The sequence below is a fragment of the Paramisgurnus dabryanus genome, chromosome 10, assembly GCF_030506205.2.
Source record: "Paramisgurnus dabryanus chromosome 10, PD_genome_1.1, whole genome shotgun sequence".
NCBI classification, from domain to species: Eukaryota; Metazoa; Chordata; class Actinopteri; order Cypriniformes; family Cobitidae; genus Paramisgurnus; species Paramisgurnus dabryanus.
The window spans coordinates 38,387,543-38,405,164 of record NC_133346.1 but is presented as its reverse complement, the minus strand read 5'-3'; the positions used below and the strand labels follow the sequence as shown (position 1 = coordinate 38,405,164).

At 35.8% G+C, this 17,622-nt stretch overlaps 2 long non-coding RNA genes across 4 annotated transcripts; one reads left to right on the top strand and one right to left on the bottom strand.

Moving 5' to 3' along the window:
- Positions 1 to 694: 694 nt before the first annotated feature.
- On the bottom strand, positions 695 to 7,757 carry LOC135745122 (uncharacterized). 2 transcript variants are annotated; one of them, XR_012337838.1, is made up of 8 exons: positions 7,284 to 7,757; positions 7,079 to 7,175; positions 4,653 to 4,997; positions 2,830 to 2,889; positions 2,689 to 2,733; positions 1,184 to 1,261; positions 1,020 to 1,073; positions 695 to 781 (listed from the first exon to the last, which is right to left on the bottom strand). It is a non-coding gene; the product is annotated as an uncharacterized lncRNA (long non-coding RNA). The 2 variants fall into 2 exon arrangements; XR_012337837.1 differs by having other exon boundaries at positions 7,079 to 7,756.
- Positions 698 to 10,080, top strand: LOC135718161 (uncharacterized). Of its 2 annotated transcripts, XR_010520613.2 has the most exons (9): positions 698 to 754; positions 1,011 to 1,093; positions 1,201 to 1,279; positions 2,842 to 2,907; positions 3,740 to 3,828; positions 4,666 to 5,609; positions 6,613 to 6,713; positions 8,036 to 8,121; positions 8,702 to 10,080. It is a non-coding gene; the product is annotated as an uncharacterized lncRNA (long non-coding RNA). The 2 variants fall into 2 exon arrangements; XR_012337836.1 differs by lacking the exon at positions 3,740 to 3,828 and having other exon boundaries at positions 699 to 754; positions 8,702 to 10,079.
- The last annotated feature ends 7,542 nt before the right edge of the window (positions 10,081 to 17,622 follow it).

The following is a 17,622-nucleotide window of genomic DNA, read 5'->3' as shown; positions in this document are numbered from 1 at the left end:
TTCACTCCTTATTTAGTGAGTACCCAGATAGCACACGTACGTCTCAGATACGTATCTGCGAGGTAATCACTCAGATTTCCATTCCGTCTGGAAAACGTATTATAAAGGTCGTTTGCCCATATGAATTACGTATCTGAGACGTACGAGCCCAGCCGTTTTGAAGACGCTTTTAAGATCTTTTCAAGACGCTTGATATTTAGAATGATGGTTAGCAGATGTTTCTAAGATATTTCCAAGATGTTTCTTAGATCTTTAAAAGATCTTTATAAGAGCTTTAATCGAGCTCTTTCTAAGATGTTTCTGAGAGCTTTAAAAGACGATTAAAAGATCATTAAAAATAAATTGCTCTAAACTACATATTCTACACAGTTATACACACATATTATTACAATATATCATTGACAACAATTAAAACAGTATTTTCAATAAAACAGGCAGTTGATTGCGCAAAATTTATTAAAATTAGACAAAGGAAAACATTCATAAGATGCATATTTACACGAGTGTATGCAAAAAAGCAACGTTTTTCTATAACATACAAAGAAACACAATATCTTTAAATTAATCAAATGCTTCCTCGGGCAAAGAACATCTTTTCCCGATTTTCCGCGTCTCCTTCAGTGCTAGACGGACGGATTCTTCATCTGCAGCAGCTGCATTCTAAAAGAAACCATTACAAAAATAAGGAAAAGACATCATCCTCTTCTATAATCTCCATCTGTAATTGGACTAACAACTGGACCAGTGAATGCAGGTGACTCCAAGATTGTCTCGTTTACAGCTGCAATATCAAAAAAATAATTGAATTGAGGCTTTTTATATACATTTAGTATTTTTTATTAAAATTCATAATGAGCATATGTATACATTGATTTAAAACAGTACTCAAGACTGTAGATTTACTGTGAGGTTTTGAATGTTGGACAGATTATCAGACCTGCATCTGCCTCAGACATGTTGATGTTTAGCTAATGACGATTTTAAATACATTTATTTTTATTTTTTTTTAGGCAACTTACTCTCCATTCGACCTTGCAGGTCACACCATGGTCTCAAGAGGGAAAATGAGTGCTCTATGGATTGAACAGAAAAGGTAGTATTAAACAGTGTTATGTTGTATTTAAATGCCATGAACAATGCGTTTATGTTTTCTTCCTAATTATGTCAACAAATGCTCTCTTACCTTGCATGGTACTTTAGATTAATCAAAACTCCAACCATCTGTATGAGGGTCTGGATGGATAAAGGATGCCCACTGGAGCTGGAAATGATGGATCAGGTCATTTTCATTTGTCACATTTACAAAGAATCACACTCTAAGGATTGCGTTACCCTGTCTGTGACAAATACACTAGACAAAAGTATTGGGAGGCCTCATTCTAATAAACATGTTTATTTATTCCAGTATGTCCAATCAAAACAAATATAAATGCTATACCATATAATACCACTACAAAAAATTTTGATTTTGATTTTTGTTGCAACAGTTTTGTAAGTGCCTTTTTCTGTTCCGAAATGACTACAGCTTCTTGTACAAGTCATTGATAGGTTTAGGTGATGAGTTTTTGGCTAAAAACCTTTGAGTCATATCAAAGGTGTTAGCTGAGTTAAGGTCTGGGGTTTATTCAGACCAGTCAAAGTTCTTCCACACCAGACTGAATCACTCATTTTCTGTTTGAACCTTACTTTATTTGTAGGGTCATTCTTAAGTTGGTATTGAAAAGGGCCCTGCCAAAACTCTTGCTATAAATGTAGCATCAAACGTTTTTTCTAGAATATCATATGCTGTAGCATTAAGATTTGTGCTCATGGAAATAAGTAAAGTATTTAAACCTGTTTATTAGAAGGAGGTGTCGCAATAGTTATGTAAGGGATAATGTAGAGGCAGCCGGTAGTTATCGGGAAATAAGCCCCGACAGTGTGATCAGGACCCGACGCGAAGCGGAGGGTCTTGTATCACACTGAAGGGGCTTATTTCCCGATAACTACCGGCTGACTCTACATTATCCCGCTTATTACACGGCTACTTGTCACATAAGAAAAAAAACTGGACATGAATATGAATTTGAAACATTTTATTGGCATATTTGTTTTAAATTAACATTTTTATCCTTCCGCGAAACTTTGCACAGATGCATAAAATGATCGTAATACCTTATTAAGATCCTCTGCTTCATACTTGTCTGTCTCCATTTTTTTCTCTTTTAGCCAGTCTTTGAGAAGTTTTAATGCCCATTATGTATTTTTTTGTGTGTTGGCTTCGTAGCTGTCATGCTCTATTTTGTCAAGTTCAGTCTCAGTAAGCTCTCTGTGTCTTGTCGTGGTTGTCCAGTGTTTGTCACAAGATGGCGCCAAACAGACAGTAATCTTTATTGATCTTTATTGGCGCGGAGCGATCTTACTCGTAAAAGGAGTACCGGCTATGCGTTATTATTTTGGAGCGGTTATTATTCGAAAAGAACGAACCTGCAAATGTCTCAACTGACCAATCAGAATCAAGCATTCCAGAGAGCCGTGTAATAAGTCTATATAGTTTATGTTTAACAAGCCAAAATAACTAGGGCTGCTTCTTTTTAAGAACTTTTGGGTATTTTTAAATCAGCCAGAGGAATAACAGTCCTTAAATGTGTAATGTACTGCCATAATTTTGTAATGATCAAACGTGAGGTCAGATTCTTGTTAACCTACTGTGTTCTTTCTTGATGGTTAGCCGAGTGTCCCAGGACAGAAAATCTGTTTCGTATGGATCAGAGTCAGACATTAACATCTAATATGTAATATCTAGTGATATGTTTTCTTAGATAATGCTGTGAACAAATGCTCTTTTACCTTGAATATTAGGTGGATCCACACTTGAACCATCTGTATGATGATCTGCACCCACTGGATCTGTAAATGGTGGTGCAGGTAAGTTTCACAAGTAAACAAACTCAAATCCTATTCAGACCATTCATGATTCCAGCAATAACCAAGTTTTTTCGTAACAATAAGACTGCATTTACAATGCAAATCTTAATGCACAGATCATATTTTTTTGACTATATTCATTTTTTGTTCTGCTCTTTTTATATTTACATAAGACACTATTCATATCTGATATCGGTGTTACAACAATTTGCAAAACTACAGTTAATATGAGTGTCATGATTTGCACTTGAGTTTTGTATCGACTTAAGCCAGGGTCATTGCCAATTTAGGCATGTTTTAATAATGACACTTAAACAATTGTATATGTACTTCGATAAAAGTTTTTGCAATCATGGAAACATAAGTGAATCGCAGACAGCATTCTTCTTTTACGAATGTAAAATGGCTGGAGTAGTGATGTCACTAGCTAAATTAATTTTCATTTGACCTCCCCTACAGAAAGACACAGCACATCTTTATATTGTTGGCTCCGCCCACTGGTGGTAGTTGTTGACAATCATAAAGTTGTAATAACAGTAAGATTGTGATGTCAGACAAACATTGTGCTGTTGCTGGCTGTGGGAAATTAGTGTCTTTGTAAGGGTCGCAAATAATTTGAAAATATTTATGTTATATTATATTATATTATTAATATTATATTATTAGCGCTCACACTAGTAACACCAAACTTTGGAGGTAAAAGATACTTTGGTATGATACAGTATGCATAGTGTGAGTACCCCATAATTTTACTGTAAACCATGCCGCTCCTTAGAGCTTATTTCTATGTATATTTTAAACATTCTTCATTCTCTTGTAATTATTTTTGCAGGTTTCTGAATTGATGTCAGATGCAAAGCAGAAGCTTATTTTCTGCCAGTTTGGCTTCATTGTGGAAAAATGCTTGAAACTAAAATGCAGGTGACATTCTTTTGTTTATTGAAGCTATGACAAATAATTTGTCTGTTTAGTTAATGTTTTATACAGTGTAACTGTACCTAAACATTGTTCCTTGAGGTCCTCTGCTATTCACATTTTGTATGTCTTCCTTATTTAACACACCTTATTCAAATCATCAGCTCACTAGTAGAGATCTTCATGAACTGAACTGAGGCTGTGTCCAAATGTTCACACTTGTTGTCTTTGCACTAGACTACTTACATTGTTTTTTTTTTGTATTTGGCCTAGGTATTCTAGTGGGCGTGAAGATCCCAAGCGTGCATGTAGAATTATTCATCCGATGGGACACACTTAGCATGTGTAAAAATTTCAATCCAGGTAGTGCCAGCAATTTGCATCTAAACGTATTTGTGTTTTATTTACTACTTTTAATTTATATTTAACATTTTTAAGTTTTTCTGTAAATAAAATGAACACTCTGAAATGAACATTTGCTTATATCAAACTTTTAGATGCAGAATTCTTTGCTCCTGTAAAAAAGCTCTTTGTTTTGAGTATGTAGCTTTATTAAAGTGTATTATTTATTCAGTAGTCCCTAAATAAACGACACAATGTTGCAGATGTTTCACAAAATGCATAACAATAATGCAGTGAACACCATAGAAATGTTAACATACAATTAAAAGTCGCATGCTTTACATCCAGAACATGATGCACGATAGGATGCACAAAGTGATATTTGGACTCAGTCTGTCAAATCAAAGAGACATACAGAATGCACAGAGCAGTGGGACTCCATGAACAGAGTTGAGAACCACTGCTGTAACTCATTATGCATTGCTTACCTGACTCATGCAGAATTCTGGCCTGGTGTTTGGTCCCCCTTTCTCTGGCTTGTGTCTCCATCATCATTACACTCTTGTCAGTGTAATAGTATCGTCGTCTGCGTACCAGGACTTTGTTACTCAGCTGTCCCTTCTCCTTCAAGCTACATTTTTGTCAAGCTGCAACAAGTTGGAATACATAATTATTAACGTTTAATGATTTTGATGTATGAAATATGTAACAAAAGCAAAAAATGTATAGACATTCTATTAAGAAATTACCTTTTTGTTGTTTGTTTACTGACCTTTCAACCATATTGCATTTATAATTGATCATCATACCTTTGGTCTACTGTTAACAGGCTACTGTAGAAAACAAAGTCAAACAAAAAAGAGAGAAAAAATTATAAATGCTGAATGTGTCTCATCTTAAATACATTGTTGTTGTTTTTGTTTCATTGAATTTGGATGTTTTGATGATTTAAGGAAAATTTACGTAGCATATATATTGATGTTTTAAATCAGAGTTTGTTAATGACACTTAATCATTAACAAACATTTAAAAAGGTTTATTACAATACTAATTGATAATATTAATGTAATAATATTGTTTTGTAACACCCTAAATCACTGAGCGCACAAACGCTACCCCTGTTACAAGCATGAGTGGTTGACTTCATGCAGACATGCGCAGACATTGAAGTACCGCGAGAGTGATTCAAAAGCCCACGAAACAGTGTAATCACGCGGTACTGTGATGTCATACTGGTTAACGCTAAGCCACGTGAAGCCGGACACAAGGGCTACACTAATCTTTGGGCTGGAGTAGCCTGTGGTTTTTAAGGCTTCGTGTCTCATCGCGTTAAACGATCGCAGAACGATTTATTTCTCTTTTTCACCTCGATCTTTGGCCTCGTGTGATTTACCAAAACCAACATGTGAAGTTACAACGCTGACGAAGGAGTTTCATCAGTAGAGGTAAGTAACCAACATATGTTATGCATGTAGTGGATCTAAAGATTGATTGTCGTATATGATCATTCTTTTTTTGGTTTGTTTGTTTGTTTGTAACGTTTATCAATGCAAGCCAAAATCGATCTGCAAATCCTGAAGGCAGGCACGTTGAACATGTAACCGTTTTCTCAGCGGTGGTGGGGTAAACATTTGCTAAGTTAGCCTAGACCAGCCCCTGTTTAACTTAAAGTTACTTGAGTTATAAAATGTATCAATCTTCCCGCCCGACTTGCTTGGAGTAAGTTAACGTTATGTAAACGACCGGTATTCACAAGAAGCCTTAAAGTTTTATAGCGAAGTGGTTTGATAATTAAGTTAATATATTTTATCAGTTGTATTAGCTATAAAGTTATTTATATCTGTGAATTAATTCGTATTTTTATCAGTTTCTAACAACCGTACATGACAAAAGGCTAGCGTAACGTTAATAACGTACGTTAAGTTACTTACCAACACGAACAAACTGAGTCTGACAGACAAATTAACTTAAAGCCAACAATTAAAAAAAAAACATTATAAATTAACATAAACGTTATGTTTACGAATTATATTATTTACATGTTAATAATGATGTTAAATGCGAAGAAAATGTTGAAGTGTGCCTGAGGGAAAACGGTCATATGATGAAAATGGCGCTCACGTGACGTACGAATGGCCTCGCGACCACTGTCGATGCTCGCGACCAGCTCGCGTTTGCGCGACAGAAGGGTTAACATCCTGCCCCAACCTGCAACCATTTGAATGCAGGGATAATAACAAATAACCAAAGTTTAATAATATTGCTGGATTTTTTTATAATGGTTAATAAATGATGCGTGTAAATTTACACATATTTATTACGTCACTGACATTGTTTTTTATTGCGTTTATTTCTTTTATATTGATTGAAAATGAAAACCTTATTTAATTTACCTAAAATTTGTTTGTGTTTAACACTGATTTATGTTGTTTTTCTGTTTAATATTAGTGTGTCCTGGTAAACGTGTGCTCGGAAACATGCAGATTACAGTATTTACAGAGCCGACCTTGAGTCACCCACTGATGGATAATCTGTTTACCTAAAAACAGGTAATGTGAATTCATTATATTTGCAATGTTTATACAAGTATATAATTTCACAAATATTAAATATTATTAACAATTATTATTAATAATGTACATATTAAATTATATTATACATGTTAAGTTGTTCTGTTAAGTTATTTGAAGGATATGCATGGTAGATCAATTAGATTCTCTTTCTCACTAGCTATAAGCAGCATGCTATAGAAATGTTCCACTTAAAGGTGTAGCGGAGGATTTTCTCGAATGTAAAAAAAAAAATGCAATTGCGCAACACTCCAGATTGACAACTAGGAGGACCAATAGTCTTGATGATCCACCCGGAAAACCTAAATTCTCCGCAATACCTTTAATGTTTAATGCTCTTTTACCTTGATTGTTAGGGTGGTGTTCATACAAAGCAACTTATTGCTCATCTGCTTGAGAGAAAGTTACTGCTGGGGCTCTCCTGCTAAGGTTGTCTTAATTCTAAAAAGAAATTAAGTCATTTAGGCTTAGGTCATAGCAAGTTTTGAATGAATGACTTCACAATCTGTTTTAATAATGTTTATTTACAATGTATTTTATTCCACTTACCTGAATCGTGCAGAGGCTTGATGTTTAGTCCACCGGTTGTCTTCTCCAACCTCTGAGTGAAGCCACCACGAGTGGTCGTGTTAACCAATTTTTTTAATTTTAGTGCACAGTGAGTGTGTCTACATAGTCTAAACGCTTAATAAACTGATAACGTGTAAGGTCATTTAAATGCATAAAATGGTTTTCTTTTATAGGGTAAAGCCCATAAATGGCAAAAACTGATTGGCACAGGTAGTTTTTTTGCTCTTAAACCAGATTTTAACGTCTTTTTTGCCGTTTCGTATGTGCGTATGTCTCCACCTGTGATAGATAAACTTCACAAATAAAAGTAAATTAAAACGCTTGAAACATGTTAATGTAATAAGCTGATTTTTATAATATCATAATAAGATAATTGTCCTCTTATTATGTGCATGTAAACATACTCAATGTCTTTGTTTATCCTTTGTCCCAAGTCACACTGAGTGTGAGAAGTCATTTGTCCAGTGCTGTCGGGAAATCTATTGATAACTGCAATTCCTTCAGTCTAACATGATGGTTGAATTAAACACAGATAAACTCCCACTTTATAGACCACAAGATTTGAGTTCAGGCAGATTAAGATAGTTGATTGAGTTTAGTTGTTATTGTTTGGCTGTTGGCTCATATTATTATTGATTTTGACAATTTTCTTACAGCCCTTGTCTGTCAAAATAATGCAACCTCTGGTTGTGAAGCACATTTTAAACTGATCTTCTTCATTCTGTCACTAGCCCACCACAATCCATGTTTACCAGCTGTGAAAGTGCAGGCCAAAAATCTTCCTTCACCTGTGGGCCTCTACCCACATGTAGATAAGGTAATGAATTATTTGATTACTGTCGCTGTTTCTGTCACTGGGGCAAAATAACTGCCCTAGAGAACATGAAGAATAGCCAAAACTGTGGTATTGCGCTAGCCCTAAAAATTTGAGAATCTTGATGTTTCTAACACATGGTACAACCGCTTAGTAGGCATGGGCCAGTATAAGATTCTGGCGGTATGATTACCTTTAGCAAAAATACCACGGTTTCACAGTGTTGCGGTATTCCCATTGCTACACTAATTTTTTTTATTTTTAAATGGCAGGTAAAAATAAAGCCTTTAAATTATATTATATATAATATTTTCGAAATGTATATTACATGTAAACATCAAATCAATCACAGACCATTTTAGTGGTTTTGTAACCTTGACTGTTTAAAACCACGGTGTACCATAAAACTGGTAACCAGCCCATGCCTACCGCGTAGTATCTATTATTAAGGTGGTTGACAGGTCTGTTTGCATGTTATTGCATTGGTAATAATTTATTGTTTATAGTCCAATATTGATTGTGAGAATTATTAAAATTTCCTTAAAAATGTTCTAACATCTTTTCCTTTCTTTTCTTAATGCAGCACTTCAGGAGAAACCTGCCTGTGATCTGCTAAGATGCACAGATTCAACTCTGGCCCATTGTCATCCCAACACCTCATCTGCCATCAGTTTCGTTTAGTGTCGGTCTATTGCAAAAGTTCTTATAAACTTTAAATGAGACTTTGTGTTAAGCAGGGGTTTCCAAACTTTTCATTCCACAACATATTAAGCCCAGGATACACAGCAGGATTTTTGCAATCCAATAAGACCTTATCACACTGTGTGACAAGGATTGTTTAAACTTCAGCAGTAGACTGTCGATGAAGACACCTATTGCATCTGAAGCTGCGACATCTGTCATCAACATGCGCTAGTGGTAAACAAATACAGGTATGCAGGTCGTAGAAGCAAACACATTATTGATGTGCGATGATCATGCTGAACTTCTTACACTGTCATAAAACTATCGTAGGTGTCTTTGGTCCCAGGACTGGGAAAACAGACGTCTTTAAACCTCTCACACTGTATGAGATAGGACCACCAATTAAGAGCCACGATCACAGAAATCTCCACGATTGTTTCACGATTGGTAATCTTTCATCTGGGACAGCCAAAAATCGTGCCGTGTATTATGGGCTTTAGACAGGTGTAATCTTATAGTATATCAAAACCATTGCTAATAATTAATTGGACAAACCATCATTACAATGCAACACTCACTATCTTACGGTGCGACCCACAAGTGGGTCTTCACCCACAGTTTAAAAACCCTGAGTATGAGAAAGAGTATGTTGTATTGTAATTAAAGTCACATCTAAGTGTTATGGAACAGTTTGTCATTATATTCACAGTATTACATGGTTCTTTCAGCAGTTACTACGTTACAGTGCTCTTAAAGTGTCCTGATCAGCTTTGGGTCTTGTGAAGTAATGTAATGAGAACGTGATCAATAGCTTTGCAGTATTTTGTTACACTGTGGCTGTAATCATATTAACACATAGGTTAAACATTTTATTCAAATTTGGTAAACAAAGTAGTCAATATAATTCATGCTGTGATGCTGGATTAAACCTGGTCAAATGATTGTGTATTGTGTTTTCAATTTTTTATGAGGTTTCTTCATCTATATAAACATTCTCAATATCACCTTTGGTTTGCTCAGAGTTTGTTCAGATGATTTTTAAAACTAAATGTTGTGAAAATGCAAGGTGTGTTACACAATTTCAATGGATGGCGTGGGGTCAAAAACTATCAAAAGTTTCAACCTTAGATATATAACTGTTGACAAACACACTTAATGTGAGTCACACCCAGTAATTATAATAAGCAGGAATTGCAGTAAGCAGGGTCACCTTAAGATAATCAGCTTGTTGGCAATTGTTTTATTTAATTAAATGTATAACTGTTTTCATTTCAGACTGATAAAACAGTCAGAGGGGCAGTGGCTGTTGGCAATGATGTTCTTGTGTGTTTTGTAATTGTTAATATTTTGTAGTCAGAAAGAGTATGAGATCACCTTTTCTTGTGCATGGTGCTTTATCTACGGTAAGTGCCTTTTTAACGTTTTGGATTAAATGCAAAATGTCTACATTGTTTTTTATTATACGTGATATGGGCTTTTATTAATTATATTTAATTATATTTTTTGTTTCAAAATTAATGCCAACCCTTAAAAACATGTTGACTATATTTTTTAAACAATTAAACAAGACATTTATTTAAAAAATGAAATGAGTTGGAGGTCTTTGCTGATTCGTCTGCGTTTGATCGGATTCAAGACCAAACGGAGATGCATTGCAGGCAGGTAGGATTTAGAATTTTTTTAAGATCTTAAATACGTCTTGTAGAGATATGGAAGACGTATTATTCAAAGACGATCGTCAGCAGATGTAAAGATCTTTACAAGACGGATCTGAGACGTACGTGTGCTATCTGGGTAGTGATCTAGTTTCTACCTTTGCACTTGCTAGCCTCAAAGCACCTGAAGAGTAACTGCTTGTTCATCATTTACAACCTCCTGTATAGCTTTCAACCAACGTTAGTGTGCATGGAGGAAGTACACGCCTAGCTGCCGCAGCGCGGGGGGCCACACACGTCGGGGCTACGGTGACCACAGTCCCGATGTCGTACGTGGCAGTGGTGGTATATCATAACTTAAATGTGTTTTTTTGTTTTCATAAAAATATTAACATTGATACCATTATAATAAGATAGCTGCCTGCTATTGAAATCAGTGTGAACAGATGCACTCAGTCTCTCAATATCACAACTATGGTCATATTGAATACACAGCTATGACAATAAATAGGGCAACAAAGTAATAATAATAATAATAATAATAATTTGTTACACTTATTTAGCGCTTTTCTGCAACACTCAAAGCGCTTTACATATAAAAAGGGAGAATCTCCTCAACCACCACCACAAAAAATAAGCTTTGGAGGAACTTGTGAGATGTGAACCATATTTTTATTAACTTATTAAATTAACAGATCCATAACTTAGTAATTATAGATTAAACATATGCTTTGATACTCAAAATAGGATTGGGGAAAAAATACTCGAGTCACACACGCATTTCAGTCAGTTCACATGGTCACACACCACACCTTGTATTTCTCACGCTGAGAAGACTTAACTTTTCTTGCTATATACAATTAATGGACGAGGCGCAGGAAGGTTCTCTGTCAAGTTCATAGCTGTCTCGAATTTTTCTTGCGCTCCTCTGATGTCATTCACTTGGACTTGATTTATTCAAAAACTCCCCAACTGCTTTGCAATAAGAAGCTTAAGCTTATCTGAAACTATAAGGAAAATAGACTATAGAGGCTTTCTGAAATGAATGAAAGGACTAGAGATGACTATTGGAGCATGTCAGACATACTTTTTTATAAGTGTAATTCTTGTCACTTGTCACAATTTAACACATCAATAATGTGTTATGTTTGTAACAACACTGGGTGTGTTAATTTTAACACATTGTTTTGTATCAAACTATTCAACACATTATGTGTTATTTCGTATTGATTTTGAGCAAGTGCAAATGTAGAAACTAGATTACTACTCACTAAATAAGGAGTGAATCAAAACATTCATTTGGAATTTGCAAGTTTACCTATAGCATGATGGCTAATTAGCGATTAGCAAGCTAATAATATAATACACATTCATTCATGAATAAGAGTACCATTTCATTTTTTAATGTTTAATCTTCAGTGCTGTGACCTTGCTCAGCCAGCTATCCATCGAGTTGTGTGTCATCATCTTACTCAAACATTAGAGTGTCCGTGAACCGAACAACGGTGTAATGATTCAGTTCGATTCCCAAGATAAGACGATGCTTACCCGACTGGCCAATAGGAACGTGGCCCCGCCCATGACACAATTTTCACAGAGAAAGCAAAATCCTGACACGAGAGCAAGAAATTGCATCGAGAGCAAAGAAAAGCGTTTTGATAGAAACACTTTTTTTTTAGAGAAAATGTTTTCACACTAATAGCAAAAAACATATTCTTGAGAGATTTTTTTTCTCAGAAATAATTTTAAAAATTTCAAATTTATATTTTTTATGTTCTATCATGATAAAATACTTTCTCTCAAAACATTTTTTTTGTCTCAAATATTATTATTTTTTGCTATTGGTATGAAAACTTTTTCTCTCAAATATTCTTTTTTTTCTCATGAAATGCTTCTTTGCTATCAGTGTGATAACTTTTTCTTTCAAATAGTTTTATTTCTCTCAGATCATTTAATTTATCGCATTTAATAAAGATGCATATCTCGCTCCATAGTTTTGTTGGTCAACACTTAAACTTATTGATGCTTCACTGTGCATGTTGTTGTGGAAGATGCATTTCAGCCAACTTTTATAAGGTGTTGACTATTAGCAATCAAGTGTTATAAAACAATTGTATATGTAATCCTTAAGAACACTATAAACCAGTTTTATGTTCTGTTGTTTTATTACAAGTGTTGCTTTAATACAAAAAGTAATATTCTTAGTTGAAAATATGTGACCCGTCACGGAAACCAGCAGTGTTAATTTCGTTGACGAAGACGATGACGAAAAATATTCGTCAACGAACCTTTTTTCACGGACGAAGACTAAATAAAAACTAAATAAAAGTCAGATAGGATGACGAAGACTGTAACGAAATATAACTGACACTTTAGTCAACGAATAAAAATAAGACGAAAATGTTAGGGAGGGACGAAAGGAGAAGAGATCCAATCAGAGCTACTCATTTTGTGGGGAAAGTTTTGTGGGATCCAATCAGAGCGAATCTTTGAGGGTAGGTTGATCTACGCAGGCAGCAGGCAGTAGAGGCATTTTAAAAACCCGCGGCAAAGTTCGTTTTCACAAAAGGTTGTTTACATTATATTTAGTTGTACAGTCTTCGTTACCCAGCTTTGGCTGATTTCAGTTGACTTCGCTCGTTAGCAACACGCTAACGTGTTGCGGTGCACCCGGTCTGAAGACATGTCTCATTAACAACAACAATGTCAGAGCTAGCATCTAATCTGATCACACTTCAAATATGACAAGACGACAGCCTGTAAAGACGACTCATCCAGAAATACATGCGAAGGTAAACATGCACGCTAAGGTTATTTTATCAGATAAACCACAGTGTTTTCGCTAAACTTGGTATAACATAGAAACGAAAGGAATACACATCTGAACTGCATTGATTGTATTGGATTCTCTGAATTAATACTGAGTATAAATATTCAGTGTCCTCAAATTGAATGAAATGTGTAACGTTACTATTATAGTATATGTTGTGGTTTTACATGACTGGACAAAGTGCGTGTGTAAGTGCGTGTGTGTGTGTCTCTGTCTGTGTGTCTGCGCGCGTGTGTATCTGCGTGTGCATGTCATTTAAGGAGAAGGCAGATGTTTTTCAGGGACCATGTATATTTTTTAGGTAGAGCGGGCCTTATGCTTATTTTATGTGATATTATCTTTTGTGAAAAAGCCACGGTCAGTTTTTTTGACATTAAGAATAAAATAAAATACGTGTTTTCTTTAACAACCATTAAATCTGTCTCTGTATTGCATATTCAAACCTTAATACCATTCCATAACAGACTAAAAAACTTAAGACTAGACTAAGACTAAAACTCTTATGATATTTCGTCGACTAAAACTAGACTAAGACTAAAATATTTCAGATGACTAAAATAAGACTAAAACTAAATGGTGTGTTATTCAAAAGACTAAGACTAAGACTACATCAGAATTTGCTGCCAAAATTAACACTGGAAACCAGTGACACAAGTCGGCAGCACAGTTTCGAGAAAATGAGAAACAAAGTTTTTTTTTTTCAAAATTTTAGATTTTCGTTTTATTGCAGAATCTGTTAGTTGAGATCACGAAGAAGCCTCTCCATGTTTGAGATAGCAGTTTTTGGATATTTAAAAGCGTAAGGTAATATAAACATCACCAAAGTAGTCCATGTGACATCAGTGGGTCAGTTAGAATGTGGTGAAGCATCGAAAATAAATTTTGTTCCAGACATACCAAGAATTACGACTTTATTCAGCATTGTCTTCTCTTCCGGCTCGAGCATGAAGTCACGTGACTGTAGTGACGCAGCTGCCCTGTTCCTCAGGCATGTTTGCTAATTTTTTTTTTCAAACTTATAGCGTGCATCTCCACAGACTGTAAACGAAGCTCGGGCGCACAAAACAAAAGAAAATAAAAGAAGCTGGGGGGGAACAAATAACAGTCAGCTGCATAGTACGTCAGCCGCGTCACTGACTTTATGCGGCGCCGCAGTCGGATGATGTCAAAGTACCGCTTTGTAGAGTAGAGCTCTTCAAGAAATCTTATGGAGTAGTCTAATTTCAACTCGCTCTCACTGTACTTTGACGTCATCTTTGTGTCAGTTCTTGCAGCACATCATGAAGTCAAACACATAAGTTACACAGAGATCGTTGAACTCTTTATATAATTGGCTACATGTTTTGTCTATCAATATTTTCCATGAAGTCATTGGCTGATGGAGGAACGAGCGAGCGATTGGTAACATCTCTAAAGGACGTCACGTTTTCGACGGCGCTGTTTGGATTATATATTATACTACCTCCCTATTTTAAAGGGGCGGTGAATTTGTCGATTTTATTGTTTTATACTGTTGCCTGATGTCTACTTCTGATGTCCGCGTGGTTTTTACATTCAAAAACATCAAAAACAATAAGTAATAGGCTATTTTGTAACATAGATTAGTGGCTGTCTGGAGAAATGGTTCGTTTGAAGGGGCGGGCCGCATTGAAGACCTGGACGTAAACACCCACTGCTATGATTGGACGTCTTCGTTCCCCGTCATTACATGTGGGGAAATGTTTTAAAAACATTAATGTGATAAAAATAGCAGCCGAACACAAATATGTTTGAGCCACAAAAGATTCTGGGTGCTAAATATGATACGCATAAATGACAATACGTATATTAAAGTAGAAACAAAACTCGACGTGACTAAATTACCGTATACAACACAGTAAGCGCGCATCAGAATCTAAACTGCGGCTAATAAATCCTTATCAATAACTTTGTATAATTCGATTGTGCTTGTGAGGTTGCTTTTACATTCACGTAATGTTAAATACCACAGTTATATGATAAAAAATAAGCTTTGTTGAGTGTTTGACCTTTCAAACGTAACTCGCCTAAATTACCGTATACAACACAGTAAACGGGCATCAGAATCTAAACTGCGGCTGATAAATCCTTCTTTATAAATAACACTGTATATTTCTACCGTTAAATTACAGTCGTGTTGTTAAGTGGTGTATCTTTATTAATCGTTTAATGTTTTTAGTACATTAAAACAGTCAAACATACGTGTTTAGACACGGATGTTAGAACAGACATATCAAGCGATCTCTTCTAACAAAGCAATAGTGAAACGCAGTAACTTAAATAAAGTAAAATGTCTTACTGTGTATAATGCTGTGTCATTGTTGTCAGATCCAATATAAGTGGTGCTTTTAATCACAGTCTCTCTGCAAATCCAGCATCGACTTCTTTCCAAATAAATCCGTGTACACAAAGTTAACAAACACTCCCCACACGAGCTGGAACTTCTTAAAAAGCAAACTTTTTCCAGGCATTTAATGTTATGTTCCAAGCCTCTGAATTAAAGTATTTAGCTTCTGTGTTGTTCCCACGCGGTTCTTCCACAACCGAAAATGCGTTTCCAGTCTTTCATAACAGATCACCGCGTCAAAATAAAAGTCTCTCAGAAAAAATGTATTTAAAAGTCATTTTGGTTACATTTGTCAATCTTTAAAGACATATTTACTTTAAAGACATATTTACTTGTTGAGACACATGTGTGTCACGCGAAGCTGTGGGCGGGACTTCAAAAGTGGTCCTTGTATTTGGCTATGGGGCGGTACTTCAATTCTACTTTGACGTCATAGATTTCCGAATTCCACACTGGCTTGTTTTACTGGCTTGGTGCCAAAAACGGTTATATTTCAGTAGCACGGACGTTTTCAGTTCTGAAACTTGCAGGATGTTCATTTAAGTATGATGACCTCTTATATAACAAATTATCAAGTTAAAATTGAGTATTTGATTCACCGCTCCTTTAAATACAAACCCTTACATGTTACGATGTAAATAGTCCTCAGATTGTATATTATATTCTATTACCAGATGCTTATGCGAAATCTGATCTAAACAATAGACTATATATCCATATTTCACGGATTATATGCATTTGTGGACAAAAATGGTCATTGGATGATTCATACATCTGAAACAGACTGGATTCGACTTGTGTTCAACACAAAGGTAAAAAGTCGTGTTTATGTTTGCATGTTGTCATCCGTACTTCTGTCACAAAATACTACATATGATGCTAGAACATCTGTATCTCAAAACGGCTTTACAGGGGGTATGGCTTAGCTAAATGAGATGTAAATGAGCCCTATTGTCTCTCCCGGCAGAGAAAAGTGTTAACTTTTCTTTCTCAATTTTCTCGGTTTGAGTTTTCCTGAGTTCCTATATTCAAATGGCCACAACTTCCCCAAATCTTATCAGATTTCCATGTGTTACACATCGTTGGAAAGCTTAGAAACTGCACTTTCAGAATCTATGAATAACTCAAAATGCCCCAGATCCAACTTGTACTCCCTACTTTCTGTGACTGGTCACATTTATTTGCCTTCAAATCGCATATCTCATTCATTTTCACTGGAATGGGGGACCATAAGAGTTTAAAGCTGAAAGTTTCACGAAATGCCTTTCAGGAAAATTTTCTTCTAAAAATATATAAACATACAATTACACTCACCTAAAGGATTATTAGAAACACCATACTAATACTGCGTTTGACCCCCTTCATAAGCATTCTTTAGAAATGTTGGCCCAAATTGATAGGAAAGCATCTTGCAGTTGATGGAGATTTGTGAGATGCACATCCAGGGCACGAAACTTCCGTTCCACCACAAAAGCTGAAATAATTGCATTTTTGTGAAGGAATTTTGTTACAGATCAGATTCAGAAGGAGTGCTGGAGTGCCAGCTTGCTTAGAACACACAGGAGTGGTAACTCAGCTCATCCAGGAAGCTCATGAACATAAGGGAGACCTTACGGTACTGTGGTTAGACCTATCCAATGCATATGGTTCTATCCCCCACAAGATGGTCCAGACCACCATGATCAAGCAACATGTGCCACATCACATGGCAGATCTGATCTTGGACTATTACAAACATTTCAGGATGTGAGTCTCGACAGGAGGAGTGACATCAGATTGGCAAAAACTTGAGGTGGGAATAATCACAAGCTGCACCATCTCAGTGATCCTATGTGGGTTGGTGATGAATATGATTGTCAAATTGGCAAATTGAGCCTGAGTGTCGAGGGCCTCAAAGCAGAGGAGGAGTCCGCCAACCGCCAATTAAAGCATTTATGGATGACTTGACAGTCACCACAGAGTCGGTGTTA